Below are 17,095 nucleotides of genomic sequence, written 5' to 3' on the forward strand. Positions count from 1 at the left end.
CATTGCTTCGGTCCCAGCTGTGTGCTTCACTTTTTAGTGTCACTTTTTTTTAATTGCATCGTTACTTTATGCAGCGCTTTTAGTAAATGCTCCGCATGTTTCGTCAGGTTGGTGAATGTTTTCTAAATGCTGTGCATGTGTTGTCAAGTTGGTGAAGATGTCTCCTAATTTTCATGTGTTTGTGTTTTTATATTTGCCGTGGTTTAGGAAGTGCAGTGTGTTTCTCCTCATGTAAGTGTTTGGCTCCGTTGAAACGTGTTTACATCTGTTGGCCACCGTAGAGGTGTTCAAAGACATTTATAGCTTAGTACGCACAATCAACAGCTATGGAGCAATGGTTCCCAACCTGGGGGGCGTTCCCCCCTTGGGGGGGCACCAAAGATCGCAGAGGGGGCGCCCAGCCTCAGATGATTTGAGGCCAAATATCATATTTAGACTTTTTTTTACATATAATTGTAACGCAATACATGATTGTCACTACAAGCCTTGTCTCTACATTACAATAGAATATAAAAAATAATTGATTGATTAATTTGAATAACAATTCAAGTTAGTATTAAAGGCATAAAAAGACATACATGTATAATTCTTTCTTTGATAGAAATGTTTCTTCTGCCCGTAAAGTGTCCAAACCAGGCTTTTCTGGATAAGCGCATTTTTAAAACACAGTCATTGTCCATGCCGGTTTCAGTTGGATTATTTGTCACAGTTGCTCCGATCAGATCGGTCTCCTCCATTTAGATTATTTACGACTTTTGAATCCACATAAACACATCGGCAAAATCCGGCTTACTTTGAGCATGTGTTCCTTCCCGCAACTTCCAACAGGAGTCATTTGGGGGGGCTCTTGGGAAAAAAGGTTGGGAACCCCTACTCTGGAGTGACACCATCAGGAAATGTGGATTGAAGGGGGGAGGTTAATGCTTGATAGTTTTGCGAAGTTGGTGAATTCTTCTTGAGGATCAGCTAAAACAGTAGAGAATGTTTGTTTAGCAGTTCCTTTAGAAGAGAATTTCACACATATGGGCAGCAAATCCAAGCAGTGTCTTATAAGGAAGAGGGTTTTGTGCTGTGAGATCCTGTTGAGGTGTGACATCTCTTTCATCTGTGCTTATTGTGGTGAGAGGTCTCGTCCCCTGCCTGCTCTTCCAATCCCTCCTTTATCTTCCCACTGTGTGACGGGGTGGTACACACCATATACATATTAAGATATATAATTTTCACACCTAAATATATAAAGGGATGCTGTGAATAAAGCATGTTAAGAGCTAATCTAATAAGCACTTCACACTCAAGCCTGTTTCTTGTTGTATAGATATCCAACATAAGAAGAAGGTGAAAAATAACCAACGTTAACTTTTAGTGTGTTTCTCGGATTTAGCTCTTATCACCGATTTTCTAATTGATTAATGTATGAAATTCAGGTTAGCTGATGCACATAACAACTTTTAGCTAAAGTACAAGAGAACTTGTTAACAAATACAAAGGGGCTGACGGGAATATTCAACACGAGTCAGGCACCTGGTAAAGATGCCACCTGGTCGCCTCCCGGGAGGTGTTCCAGGCACGTCCAGCTGGGAGGAGACCGAAGGGCTGACCCAGGACCAGCTGGAGGGATTATATCTCCACGCTGACCTGGGAGCGCCTTTGGATCTCAAAATCAGAGCTGGTTGAAGTGGCCATAGGGATTTACTCCATGTGTAACTAAAATCTTATCAGAGTGTTGACTATATTTCACATCATTAAACCCAATTAGCAAAATAGATATTAAATGAATGTAGTGGAGTACATGTACACTATTATGAACTGTTGTGGGGTAGAACATTTGAGTATCTCACAATTGTATTTAAGTAAATGTACTTAATTACTTTACACCACTGTCCCCGATACCCGGCTCTGGATAAGCGGTTCACGATGGAGGAATGTATGGAACAAATATTGTTAAGTGCCGGATGATTTCACATCCACACTACCATCCTCTAGTCTATGGAGGTCAAGTTGAAGGCACAAAAATGTCACAAACATCAGAGAGTCAAAATAAGAAGAATGGAGTGGAATGGAATGCCTTCACTGTCCTTGCACACATTGTGCTACAACATTTGCACTGCAGCTCTTGAAATGATAAATGAAGCACATGCAGATAACCATACACCAATGCGCACCTGCCACAGTAAATAAAAAGAAAGATATGATAGATTAGACTTGAGAGTTGAGTTGAGTGATGGGTCTTGGGTGAAGGCTCATTGCATTCGTATCATTTTCACCTTTGATGATTTCAGACATCGGAAAAACACAATTTTTACAGTACCAGGCCGGCATATACTTGATTTGATTGTGACTGGTCAGAATTCCACTGAGTTCCATTGCATTGGGAGATTTGAGTTTTAGATATATTGTTAAAGACATGATGGATGTGTCAATTTGGATTTATTTCAAGTCAAAATGTAATTATAGATATCTGTAATCTCCCTCATGGACACATGATGGCACCAGAGGTGTTTCTCCTTGTTTTTAAGGCTGAACATGGAATGTACTTGTAATTTGTTTGCTTAAAGACTTCAAGTTAACCTTCACACAATATTTGACACATGCACAACATTTAGAAAACATTTCATAGCTTACTTTTTAGGAAACTCTCCAGTGACATTGGCAGCTGGGCTGGCCAACCCAGTTCCTGTTGTCTTGTGTTCTCACCAAATGTGGAATTTTGCTGCCCATTGGTTAAATAATTGATTCAAAATGGACACAAACACTACTTTCAATTATTGATACGCTAAATCAGTCCAATTAAAGGAATCTAATTCATGTTTTTATTAAGGAAGGTCTTTGAAAATCAAACGGTTATCTTAGTTTTGCATTACTTAAAACTTTATCAGCAGTTTGGTATACGCTCCGAGCACATCTTCTCAGCTGCTTCAAAAACGTTGGATTGTCTGCCAACCAGTCACAAGTTTTCTGCTCCTTCCTTTAGGCCAGTGCTAAATAAAATATATCAATGGATCAGTTATTATACTTGTGTTGGGGTAACCAGCTGGTGAGTTTGATATCAACACTGTAAAATAGGAAGATCACAGGTTTTACAAAGGTTTGTTATCGCATCCCATATACTGTCCATCCTATTATCCGGCACATTCATTTTGCTCCTGGGGACTTAACACTGAAGCCTTTATTTATTCAAGACCCAATGCACTGACAAAAAAGTGCATCATGGGCTTTAATAATGGGAACAGCAGCAAACAGAGCACATCTTCTCTCAAATAAAGGAAATAAAGCAGTAATCAAAGTTAAAGATATTGATTCTGTTATCTTAGGGTTGTTTTTTTATTTAATTTAGGAGGGATTGAAGTATGCAAAAACAATAGTCTAGAACTGTATTCTAATTTTTTTTTTTGGGAACAGCGAAACTTGTTTCTTCCCATAAATGTTTCAGGGGTCAGGCATTGAGCTGTCCAGATGAGTGTGTCCTGTCCCTTGGGAACCCAATGGTCACTGTGCCAGTCACTGGTTCAACCCCCCGCATGGACCAATAATATACAAAACACATAACATACACATTTTGGGGGGGATGCGAGTGGAGCCTCGCAGCGGCGAAACCGTGCCGCACCACGCTAATTGCGCCGCATAAGCTCAGTTGAGGCTCCCTCCGCGAGGTGAGGCCCCACGCAGTAAAATCAATCAATCAATCAATGTTTATTTATATAGCCCAATATCACAAATGTTACATTTGTCTCAGTGGTCTTCACAGTGTGTACAGAATATCAGTATGACAATACGACACCCTCTGTCCTTAGACCCTCACATCGTACAAGGAAAAACTTCCAAAGAAAACCCAGTAAAAGGGGATTTATAAAGTATGCTATTTTCTCTCCGAGTTTTGCTCAATGTTCACATTGACTGACACACGTCAAACCATTACTTACACACGGTAATACACGTTTTTATATATACAAAAGTGGTGGGGCACAAAAAACGTAGATGTCTATAAGCTTCTGCAGTGACGTGGCTGGTGAGGCACTGGCACTGACTCTTCAGGTTTACAAATATTATATTTTGACCTAAATCAAAATATATATTATTTTCAAAAGCTTTTTTTGTCTGATGCTTCGATTAATTTTAAACAGACAGTTCAACAAAATGATACCCACATTTTTTTATTTTATCATTTAAATATTGAATTGTTCTCTCTCCGTAAGATCCTCGCTGTATACACTAATTAGAAGAAAACAGACTAAAACAGCAATGTACAGACGAATCAGATGATTAAACATGATCTTAAAATATATTTTATATATATATATATATTTATTGCATTTTTTTGTAATCATTATTTTTAATACTTTCTGCTGACACTAGGTGGGGCTGTGCCACCTGCCCTTAATGACCAGTCGCCACTGGTAATACATACAAAAAAGCATAAACAGTTGGTTCTGGAGGATGAGTCAAGCACGCGCTGACGTAACTGCACGCAAACGCGGGTGGGAGGAGCTAAGGCTCGCGCGGCTGTGAGTTTGTCAGTTTCCTAAAAATAGCGGAGAGCTTCTGTCTCTGTTTGTCTGCGGGAGTGGCTTTGATAAAAAGAAGTATTTACAGAAGGACACAGAGGGGTAAGTCTTCTGCCTTTATGTGTGTAAAGTCTGTTTACTGTCTGTCTGTCTGTCTGCTGTGGACACTCAGAGGGAGGGGAGCCACTTCGGATAATGTTCCGATATTCCTGTCAACTCACAGCAATTTGTAGTCCGTTACATTGTTCCTACAAAATAGAAGTAAATGCTCTGTAAGCTATGGGTTAACATGAGAAACTTCTTAATGTGTTTTTGTTGAGCTTTTGTGGCTTAACGTGTCATTCCATGTGAGTACAGTACGCGTAGCCTATTGTACATGTTGTGATACACCGTGATGGAGCTTCATAAAACTTTGATACACTCTGCAACGCTGTGTAAACCACTAGCTGTTTTTAGCCGGGAAGCTACTTTCTCTATTGTGTTCCTGGGATACTCCTGTGTCTTAATGTAATGGAACCTGCTGTTTCAGAAAGTGTGGTGTATAGATAATATGTTCTAAATGGTTTACTAGTGGTAGGACCAACAGCTAAAACCAAAACAAGTTCATAACAATTCAGAAACACCGTCATACTGGAAGTCCCTACTACAGTACAGGAATGCTATAGTACCATTACACTGACTCTTAATAATACATACACGAAGGTAATGGTCTTAGCTGTCAAAAAACAAAACGTTTATGTCACGCAGCACAACAAAGAGTTCTGCACTATTTCAATCTAAGAGTTTTAGTCCAAAATGCTGTCAGTATAGTAGGCCTACCTAAAAAAATACCAAACGTAGTATATCCTCTAAAAAAGGACTTGCCAGTTGTTTGGTCTCATGTCGTTTTGTTTTAGAAAAGAAGAAAAAAAGGACACCAGATTTTTAAAGTATAACTTCACTTTTTTCAAGTCTATCCTCATACAAAACTAACATTTGTACATTGAAAGGATAATCACGAGATCACTATTTATTTGTCTTGTTCATAGGCTACTGGCTAAAAAGGGATCCCTCCATGAAGCGATTTCAGTGTAAAATGACATGCATTGGTTCACGCTAACTTTACACTTCAGCGCTCAAAGAATGGATCTCTTTGTTGCTAATATTGACAATAGGACCAATTACACAATCCAATATTGTTTGAAAGTGCATATCAGCATGTGAGTATTGTCTTAAGACAGCATTGAAAATAGGCCTTAATGTCTCTCCCCCCCCTTTGCCACAGGTTTAAAGGTTTTTAAACTCAAAACAAGTTGCATTAATGCTGTCCGTGTGGTTTCTATGAGAATTTAGACAATTCAAGACTAAGAAGGGAAGTAATACTCTTTCGTCAGTACATTTAAAACAAAAATGTCTTCCGTCTGGAAGGTAAGATTACTGAAATACAGCATCAAAACATGATGATATTTTATATTTGTGTTCTGTATGGTTTCCAATTGTAAAAAAAACATAGAATCCGACATGACACATGTTGAATTTGTGATGTGACTTTACCAGATTAGGGAACAATGACCAAGCGTGGCTGACATTACAATACATGACATCTTACTTGTTAGACGCTTTTATCCAAAGCGACTTACATACTCAATACTGTGGACAATCCCCACAGGAGCAATTTGGGGTGAAGTGTCTCAGGGACACAACGACATGCTGACTGCAGTGGGGTTTGAACCTGTGACCCCCTGATCCCAACACCAACGCACAACCCACTGCACCACACGCCTCCCAAAACACATCTTTAAGATAAAAAAGACTTCTGAATCTTCTCACAAGACTTTTTGGAGTCTGTGCATATATTCCCAAATCTCCCACATTTGATTGGGAGCTTTTTGGAGCAGTGGAGGGAGCGGAACATTATTGGCCAGTTTCAGTTGTTGCTTTACAGATGTTTTCTCATAAAGCAATTTAGCCAACTCATTAAGAAAGGTGATGTGCATTGGGCCCGGAACATAAGCAGAGGTTTCTATACACTTTGTGCCTCAAGAGAAATATAGTTTCAGCATATCTGAATGTTGTTCTCCAGTATAATTCAATAAATAAATCGATTTGCCCCTGATCTGTATTTACAGTTAGTGTGAAGACGGTTTCACTCGCTCTCCTAACCTGGCAGGGCCTGGGGAATTCTCCAAAAGTCTCTGCTAGTTTGGAATGAAATGGCTTTATTTATTCAACAGGATCACTTCCTTTTCTTTCTTGAATCTTCCTCTGAGACTTTTTTGTTCAGTCAGTAGCCATTTCATCAGGTTTCTGAAATGTCCAACATTTGGTTTTATTATTCGAAGAGGACGCAGTTATGTTTAAAATAGATGTTTTTTTTTGTATGTAACCTGTAAATCCAACTCCAGGTTAACATGAAATAACTTCAAAAGGTTATTTAGGCATGTTTTTGGAATAGTCTAGAGACTCTATGCTATAACTGTGGAACCAGGAGAGACAGAAATACATGAAAAGTGACTTGTCAACAGGCACAGAAAGGTCCTGCTCTGGGTTCAGGCCTCTTTGGCTCTTCACTGCCCGGTCCCTGCTCTTTGTTTTCATATTTCATTAGCGGGGGTAGCGGCATGGAGCATCACCTTCAATTATCTTGCCTGTCAGTGGACTGACAGCGGCTGTCTGCTGGCTTTAGTGATTACAGGCTTCAGGGGACAGGTAATCAGGTCATGGTTACACTGTCAGCCTGCTGAGACCACAGGGAGCATATGGGAGAAGAACTCTCACATCTACACTCAGTTATCTCCCACTTAGATATCCTGGATGCTGTCAAGTCTGAAGCAGATATACTTTCATTTTGGTTTGCTGTTTATATTTTTCTTCGTTTAGAGTTTTGTTCAGTTATCATTTGAATGGCATTAAGGATCGTAGGTTTCTATATTGAAAAGCGGGTGTTTTTTTTTTACGACACTGTGTCTCAGAGCTTCTTAATAATAAAAAAACGATGAATGTGTCATACCCTCCTAACGGGAAGAAACTCAGCTAACTGATGATACGAACCATTTTTACCGAAGCAAAAACACAAGTCTCACAAGAAGGGTCTAAATGAGCCTGAGCGAAAACATGCTAACGCACTTTGGCACAGAACTCTAGCTATACCGATCGATATACTTATTGGATCTGCACAAACAAGCTTAGATAACATCCTGAGATTCCACAGATTATAGAAATATATAAGTATCATCACTGAGCGATTAGAACTCGCGACAGGGGAAGCAAATACAGACAACACACAACATAGCTTTAGGTAGCAAAACACGGAGATATGCTCATCTTTAGCTGTTATTCTGATCAAAAATCGTGTTCAATGGCATTAAAACGAGAAACGCGGCTGAATCCATAGGTTAATCCAATGTGTCTGTCACTTCGAAAAAATTATTGATAATCCATAATTCCATTTTTATGCAAAAATCAGAGAATAAGTATTAGCTGCTAATGGTAGCCACCAGAGGTTAGCGCAGCTTCCGGTTTTGCTACGCGTCACTCTCACTCCTTATTTGGTAATGTGTGTGTATGTGGAACTTTCCCTCTCTCGCGGTTAGAAAGAGATGTCAATCATCAAAATCGACCAAGGGGGGCCATAGGTAAAATGCACCCAAATGACCCCAGAAGTGTTTTTTTTTGTGCTAAATCTCTCTAAAAAGGTCAAATTTCACTTGTTTTGCAACAATCTTGATACAGGGTACTTATTATATGTTATAGTTTGGATTCCTAAAGCTTTTAGTCTACCATCCCATCATTCAAGGGTGGTTTTCACGATACTGTAAGTAATGTGTTTTTTTTTTGGATGGACACAACAATTTACATTTTTTTTTACTGTGTTCAATCTGAATTTGCTTTAAAATAAAAATAAATCTATATTGATTCTGACTCTTCTACATCCAACTCACAGGTTTATCATTGCTTTGAGAAAAAAGATTATTAATTTCCCCCTTTTAGAAGTGAAGTTATGGTCATTTGTTCTGGGAATGTCATTTTCGAGCCTGAGACCTGGCAAACAGGCTCGGGGTTTAGGGACTGCCTGGGACCCAAAGCTAGCCATTTTGCACTTTTTTCCATATCCTATGCCAGTAATGAAAAATACGACATACATCTTTGTACTTATCATTTGGATCTGTTGTAAACCATATTCTAAAGATACTGATACTAATGTATTTTTTGAGGACAACATAAAAAATGTAGCCGAAATGCGGGATTTATATAATAATAATAATAATAATAATCCTTATATTTATTATAGCGCTTTATCAATGACTCTCAAAGCGCTATATATTTATATTTATTTTGTTTTAAGAAGCGAGACATGTTTTTGCCCATAATCCAAAATCCAAACAGAAAGCTCTTCTATCTGATTTGATAAGCAGTGACCCTCTGTGTCTGGTGGAGACCAAAGTGAGCTAAAAAGAGAATATTGGACTTACATCAGGTGGCCAGTAGGGTTGCCAGAAACTGACCATGATCAAAATCGATTATTCGACCCCCCCCCCCCCCCCCCGCGGGAGAAAACAAAGGGAAAAAAAATAAATCAGACAAAAGGAATTCCGTTGTTTTCTTTACTGGAACATGTTTAACAGTACAAACAACAAACAAGCATGTCATCACAACGACGTGGCCTTGAAGTGAAGTTGGTAATGGCCAGCTGTGCTGCGTCTTTCTCTGTAACCTCTTCGGCGTGCTTCGCACTCAAATGCGAACGCATTGTTGAGGTTGAGCTGTGATAGACCAACGTCTTTTCGCAGAGCTTGCATTTAACTTCCTTTGGACTTGTAAGTTCGAAGTAGTTCCACGAGGAGGAACTCTTTTTACCTGCCGCTTTGTTCATCTTTAGTCGCACGTGTGAGGGAGAGGGGGGGGCGGGGTGTGTAGCGTGCTGCAGCAGCAGTCTGCTCTGCACGCAGGCTTCCTCCAAGTTTACAGTAAAACAAACTGGTGGTGTGACCAATGACCATTTACAATTATTATTACTATTATTAGCATATATATATTTATATATATTTTGGTTGAAACTAAGCCAGAAAAAAAACAAAACATAAATAATAAAAAAACAATATATAAATAAAATCGATTTTTAAAAATAATATTCGATTATGGAGACTGTAACGAATAATCGAATAATCGCTGGTATCCCTAGTGGCCAGAACAGGACTTCCATGTAAACAAGCAACTGTTTGCTAACACGTTAGCCAAATCATCGAAAAATGTACAAGTAGAAAAGTGACCAAAAATGTGCAAACATTTATTGCAGTTTAAAAAAAAGACATTAAGATCTGTCACCAATATGTTGCACTTGCAAAGCACCATAAAAGCCTTCATGCATTTCAGTTACTGAAGGATGCATGAAGTCCAGTCTATGTCCTACTTTCATGTATGGATAATAAGGTCCTCCTTGGGATGATACCAATCCAGAACATCTTGTGTATAAGTAAGTTAATGTGTTTTGAACTTTTGCGTTAGGTACCGTCTTGTGCATAATGGGTGTATGCATGCGCAGAAGGTTCTGATTACTACAAATCGGATTAAGATGTATGTCTCTAAAGAAACATAACATTTATCATTATTCAACATTTAGGTCAGCTTTTTCACCTGACATTTCACAGTCATCTCTACATTAGTTAAAACAGGAAGCTTTCAAAACAAAACATTGTCAAGATGGTGAGCATGTAGATAACAAAGTAGATATCTTTTTTAAACCTGGCATTAAGAGACATTTACACTGTATGCCAAATGAAACCTCCAAACACTGATACCATACCTTCCAGTGGTTGGCTGGATTTCATATATCAGTTCATTAGAATGTCAATCGTTCACGTTGATGTGCCCTAATGTCATCTGGCTGGAGACGTTTCTGGAACCCTGCCTAAGTAATCCAAAGCACTTGGTCTTCATGCTCAAACAATGCACTTTCAAGAGTATATGTTATGCCTACAATTCTCTTTCTGGGGTGTGTCAGTCACTTCAGTTCTTTGGCATTATGGATACGTAGGTATTTAGTGAGCTCACATAAGGTTATTGAGTTTATTATAGGGGCTAGATATCTGAATATTTGTCTTTGTAGTGTAGATCTCAGTATCTTAGCAATTGGTCCTCCTCACATCGTGTTTATTGAAGTGATTCCTGTCTCTTTTGGCTTCTTTGTTTGTCTCACAAAGAAGCTTCTTCTTTTATACATCTGTAAATGGGCAATTGTGGAAGTTAAAGTAGGTTACATTAGGGCTGCACAATATATCGTGTCGTGGCGATAATCGCGATATGCGCATGCATATTCACATCGCAGGACGTGCAATTTATTTGAATTTTTTTATTATTATTATTTTTTTTTTTTATAACTTGCGATATTAAGTAGGCAAATTAACTCAAACACGTCATGTTACAATTATTTTGCTGCTTGCTATAAAAGGAAAACTTGCACGGCTCTCTTGTAGGGGTACTTGAGTGAGTGACAGAAAACCACCAATCACAATCAAATCTCCAAAGCAAACGGACCTGGTGATTAAAGGTAAAAACACTGAATAAAGTAGTTTAATGTGCTTCTCCAGGGCAGTTCGGCACTGCTAACTGAGCTAGCTCAGCTTGTTGCTCTGATAATTTAAGATCCAGACATCCGTGACTAAAATCCTTCATCCGGTTAAATATAGTTAAAAAAATACCAATTGTATAGCATTAAAGTTCAAGAAAGGATGGTTTGCGGGGGGAAAACTCTCTTTTCTTCAATTCTGTATGTTTTCATATCGCAATATATATCGCAGGGGAAAAAGAATCGCAATGTCAGTTTTTTCCAATATCGTGAAGCCCTAGGTTACATCAATTATACATAAACTGTAGGTTTGAGCAGACATTAAAAAAAAAACACAGGCACTGCATGATATGGAACAAATTAATAATTGAGATGACTTTGACTGATATTGCAATTTCAGTGTCTTGGCTCCGCTCCCCCCCCCCACACACACGAATGCACACACTCACAATCAGAGACAAGAGCGGAGGAAAGGAGGAGAACAACAAAAAGTGTAAAAAAGTCAAACAAATCTGCATTATTGCCCCGAGCTCTGCCCGTTTGTGCCCCCCCCCCCAGTTTCAAATTCGTTTATTATGTTTTTAACCTCAAGCCGTTATCGTCACAGGAGAAGGACACACACAGCCCGCCCAGGTGGACGTGCGCGAACGCTACAACGAACATAGCGTGTACATTCTAAAAATATTTCACAGATGGTGAGCAGGTACCGCGGTTTTCAACTGCAGTATTGAATTTGACAGAAAACAACAATGAAACGCCAGCAGAAGAATAGTCTAATGCAGGGTTTCTCAAACTTTTTCATACCAAGGACCACTTAACCAATAAAAAAACACTCGTGGACCACCTAACTCCACAAATATAAAAAAACTAGAGCCGGGACTCGATTAAAAAAAATTAATCTAATTAATTAGAGGCTTTGTAATTAATTAATCGAAATTAATCGCATTTTTAATCAAATATACATATTTGACCTGAGAACAGTGAGAAGCAATTTTCACATGGATTTTACTCCAAGTGGTCTACAGTCGAGTGCAATCCAGTGAGCCAGGGAGTTGGTTATTTTCTCAGACGTGGACTTACTTATCCTGGCCCTGAAACCAGTCATCTGGTTGAGTGTGGGTTGGGTCAGGGTGTGGTTCCTTGCACTCGGAGTCAGGCTAACGCTAGCTGCTACATGCTTTGCATTTAGGTGATACTTTAGGCTTGATGTGCTGCGGTGATATGCAAATTCTTTTTTGCATAATTTGCACACAACCGTGCTCTTATCGACGCTTCCATCCGTCCATTTTTTAAAACAAAATTTCCCATCCACGGGGCCGACCAAAGCGGTCTCATCAGCTTGTTCGTTCATGTTTGACTATTGTTCACCGTGGTTTGTTGTTGTTTGAAGTCCCATGCTGAAGTCATGAACGTTAGTTGGTGCTCCAGTATAATCGGTACGCCTGAAACTCATCCAGTGAGAAACGTTCCGCTGTGCAAAGATAAGTGCGATTAAAGTGCGTACATTTTTTTAACGCGTTAATTTTTGTGTAATTAATTAACGCGTTAAAGTCCCGGCCCTAAAAAAAACACATCGTTTTTCTAGAACATATTACAAATCGCCTGAAAATGGTACAAACAAGTGGCCACATGTGTGATGAAGGTGTTGCGCTGGGCTGTATCATGCAATTGAAAGTGAAACTTAACCTCGCTCCATTGCGGAGATATTCCCGCGAGAGTGCGGAAAACTTACATTTATTTATTTATTTCAAATGTGAAATGTTACCAATATACTCACGGACCACTAGGGGGCGCTCACGGACCACCAGTGGTCCAAAGTGTGGTCCACGGACCACTTGAGAAGCACTGGTCTAATGAGTTGGGTGAAAAAAAGACAGATGTGAGTTAGTTTATTCAGTAAATTAGCTCAGGATAATTGGATGTTCTGTCTAGTCTACACCTGTTGATGTGAGGCTAATGCAGGATTTGCTAGCTTGATGCTACCAGCATTTAGCGGCAGTGACTCAACAAAATGCCTCTTAAAATGTATCGTCAGCAATGTATGACAAGCAGACTGCTTGTTTAATGTTAGACTCACACCAATAGCTCAATATGATCATAACACGATTGCTTTCATATCAGAGATCAGATGAGGTGGAGCTGCGATATCGATACCAATAATCCACTGCTCCTCTCTGCTCCAGAGGATAAAAGAAAGAAAAAAAGAAAAAAATATGTGTTGGGGGGGGGGGGGGGGGTACCCGAGCAGCACCCTGCCAAGGCAGTAAACCTAGGGGAAACACTGAATTTTGATTGATGACTTATGATTGATTTACAATATATGAGGGATTGTTCATGTTTGCATTATAAATCTCATCAAAGGGTTTTTCTAGTTTTCAAGAAATATTGTGCTTTCTGTGATTTGAATGTAAGACTAGTCCATATCTATATTTTGATAACATTTCCACTTATTGTTCAGCCCTAGTAAAGGTACACCATATTCTGGGTCATTATAACTGTAAACATATCATTGACTGGATGTAAATAGTTGGTGATAAAGATGACACAAAGCTGATGATTTCCTACGAGAGATCAAATATCACGTTTGAAAACATTTACATAAATGGACATGAAGCTGTAACCGGTAACATGACAGTCTTTGCCCACTTGTCCCCCGGCAGTGAGGCTCCTCGTGCGGCTCTATGGACTCCATGTGTTCCCAGTGGTATTTTCTTTCCCCCCTGGTTTCCCTAATGATAGAATATTTGGGGCCTTGTGGTAAACAGAAATAGCAACACTTCTGAAGGACAGGCTTCTCTTTTTGCACCACACGCCGAAGAAATAGTGTGTGTGTGTGTGTGTGTGTGTGTGTGTGTGTGTGTGTGTGTGTGTGTGTGTGTGTGTGTGTGTGTGTGTGTGTGTGTGTGTGTGTGTGTGTGTGTGTGTGTGTGTGTGTGTGTGTGTGTGTGTGTGTGTGTGTGTGTGGTGTGTGTGTGTGTGTGTGTGTGTGTGTGTGTGTGTGTGTGTGTGTGTGTGTGTGTGTGTGTGTGTGTGTGTGTGTGTGTGTGTGTGTGTGTGTGTGTGTGTGTGTGTGGGTGTGTGTGTGTGTGTGTGTGTGTGTGTGTGTGTGTGTGTGTGTGTGTGTGTGTGTGTGTGTGGTGTGTGTGTGTGTGTGTGTGTGTGTGTGTGTGTGTGTGTGTGTGTGTGTGATCAAGAGGCTATTTTGAGTCGCCTGTGACCGACTGACTGGCTCAAGTTCTTTCTAGTCATTTAACATGGCCAGTTTTAGGCAGCCCGAGCTGATTCAGGCTGCTCCTGTGTGGACCGAGGCATTTCTTATCCCCTTTGATTAACTGTGACCATGTCTGGCTGAACCAATAACATGCTGAATCACACAGGGCACAGAGGACGACATGTTTGGATGACTCTGTTTCGCTGTGGAGGCATGTTGTGTGTACCTGTCTGTGCTAATGCTAACATCCAGACTGATGTGATTATGGAACAGCACAGGCTCATATCACTGTCAACTGTCACTGTCAACTTCACTTAAGTCTGGGAGTTTTTCTCCATTCTTTTCTTTTCTTATATTTGTTTTGGAAAATATGTTCTTGTGTTTTCTCAAATCACATCCAGAAATATGGCTTCATTCATTACAGCTGGTCTACAGTTCTGTGCAAACAGATTTTTGGAGACAAGCTGTCTGCTCTGCATGGGAGGAGGGTGCTCTCATCGAAACTCCAGAATAACAGAACTTGGGCAAACATTTTCATCTTTACCTATTTAAACTGATTACTAACATTTTTGCGACTTCAATGTATATTCAAAATGTCACCCGCCACATGACATACATGAGCCCTAAAAGGCAAGAGAAAAAAAGTCCGATCTAAATTGTTTTCTCTCCTCTGTTTTTTGTTTTTGCCAGGACAATCTTTTTAAGGTGGACCTACAGATCCACTTGCCTTCATGGGCTTCCCTTATGTTACATGGGGAAAAAATCAAAGATATAATGAAACTAAGGCTCTGTGTTTTTTTCTTTCAGTTCAGTTCCTCCAGACAGGGCTCGAGCTTAAGGACGTCCCGTCGTCCCGGGGCCGAAAAAAATAGTGTCGGGGAGGATAAAAAATAATTTTGGGACGAATTTGGGACGAGAGTTAAAATAAAAATATCCTGCTAACTCTACTACAAACGGCGATGAAAATGAAACCGACTGCACGTTTTGTATAGCACACAGTTATTAAACCTCCTTGTCAACATAAACACACACGCACAAAACATTTAGCAACCCACGAAATACACACACATGTAGCCACTGCTGTGCCGCTGGCTGTCAGCCAGCCGCCCAGCTGGCTGTGCCCGCGAATTCCTGGTCCGCAAATTCGCGCTCTCTATGGTCTAGCCAGATTAATATAATATGGCTCTGGGTCTAGCTATGTACTGAGTGTGTGTATTTCGTGGGTTGAGTGTTGTACAATGACAATGGCATCCCGTGGAGGAATTCTGAAATGTTTTACCGTTACATCACAAAAACGCACAGCAGAACCAGACCCTGGAGCGCCGGCCTCTTTATTTACTTACTCCTCTTCATCCCCTATGAGTAATAAGGCTGAGATGAGAACCCTCCATCGTATTTAGTCCTTAGCAATATGCTGCGCATCTCCCCATGTAGGGATGGGTACCGAGCCCCGGTATTAAACGGGCCCCGGGCCGGAATTATTAAAGACAGTCGTAACGTTAAGCTCCGACGTTATCAGACTTTTTATCGGTACAGGAGACATTTAAAAAAAATATGTCATATGTATTATTGCTACATACACATTATATCGCAGTTTTAGTTTCACCAACTCCGTTTCTAATATGCAATAAGACTACAACATGCGTCTATGATGTATTTTCGAGCTTTCCAATCCAGATGAGATCTCTCTGTCCCGTCTATGTGCGAGGGGGCGGGGCCGTTTGTAAAGGTCTCCTGACTGTGTTCCAGACCGTCATCCTAGTTAGTGATTACTCTGGGTTCTGTCTTCAGGACACAGTGTTGGATTTTTTTTGATAATTGGATGGGACTTGATTGGATTCAATATTAGAGTAATTTTCTCGTTTGTATGCAGGGTGTCCGCGGGGTCTTAAAAAGTATTAAAAGTTGATAAATCAATTTAGCGAAAATTAAGGCTATTAAAAAGTATTAAACGGCATTTTACAAGGTATTAAGAAGGTCCACAGCAACGACAACATGACACCCTTTAATTTACTGAAACAACATGTCGGGAAACCCCCTCAAGGTGGCCCCATGCATCGCGTGCCATAAAATGCTGCTTCTTATTTTAAGTTTCGTTGCCTTGCTCCGCTCTGTGGGGGGGGGGGGGGGGTTATCTGATGGTGGACTACCTGAGAGATATACAGCAGGAGAACACGCCGTCCACCGCGGAAAATAAACAGAAGGGCGACCATGCTCCGGGGTCTTCTTCGCTGCTTTTGGTGTATTTTGTGGCGGCAGCAGCGCCACTTACAGGCCTGGCATATGTACTACAGCGTTTCCAGCATTTCCAGCGGTCTAGTGTGAACGGACACGTTAATGAATCGAATGCGTGTGAACGGAAGACTTTTTTGCGTTTGCGTTTTACTGTATGCGTCCTCGTGGGGCCGGGGTCTAAGCCAAACTATATCCGGTCACAGAGATCTGCTATTTTAAAGTAAGGTCAACACATATCGACCCTAAATATAGTCTATATTAAGAACGAGAAAAGTCTTAACATATATATCGTTTTTTGTAAACATATGACAAATGTGTGAGGGTGATGACGTCAGAGCATCGTCCTCTGTGCCGGGCTTAGCCCCGGACAGCCCCAGCCCAATTTAACCCCTGGGTATTTGTGAGGGAGCTCCTATATGGCATTACCTCAATGTAACCGGTTAGAACTCGAAGTTGCGATGAGGTCTTAAAATGTATGGAAAGGGTCTTAAAAAAGGTCTTAAAAGGTATTAAATTTGACTTCAGAATTCCTGCATATACCCTGGTATGTTTGTTTAAATATATTTGGCCTTTGTTTATGTGATTGAATGATTTACTAAAATA

The 17,095-nt window shown here is 40.2% G+C and overlaps 1 protein-coding gene across 2 annotated transcripts in view; it reads left to right on the forward strand.

Moving 5' to 3' along the window:
* Nucleotides 1-4,460: 4,460 nt before the first annotated feature.
* The window catches only part of LOC117465777 (myocyte-specific enhancer factor 2A-like), an 89,984-nt gene continuing 77,349 nt past the window's right edge, over nt 4,461-17,095 (forward strand). For both annotated transcript variants that reach the window (XM_034108796.1, XM_034108814.1), the window contains exon 1: nt 4,461-4,604. The gene's annotated coding sequence lies outside the window, so the exon portion shown is untranslated. The remainder of the gene's footprint in view (nt 4,605-17,095) is intronic.

The sequence above is a fragment of the Pseudochaenichthys georgianus genome, chromosome 3 (genome assembly GCF_902827115.2).
Source record: "Pseudochaenichthys georgianus chromosome 3, fPseGeo1.2, whole genome shotgun sequence".
NCBI classification, from domain to species: Eukaryota; Metazoa; Chordata; class Actinopteri; order Perciformes; family Channichthyidae; genus Pseudochaenichthys; species Pseudochaenichthys georgianus.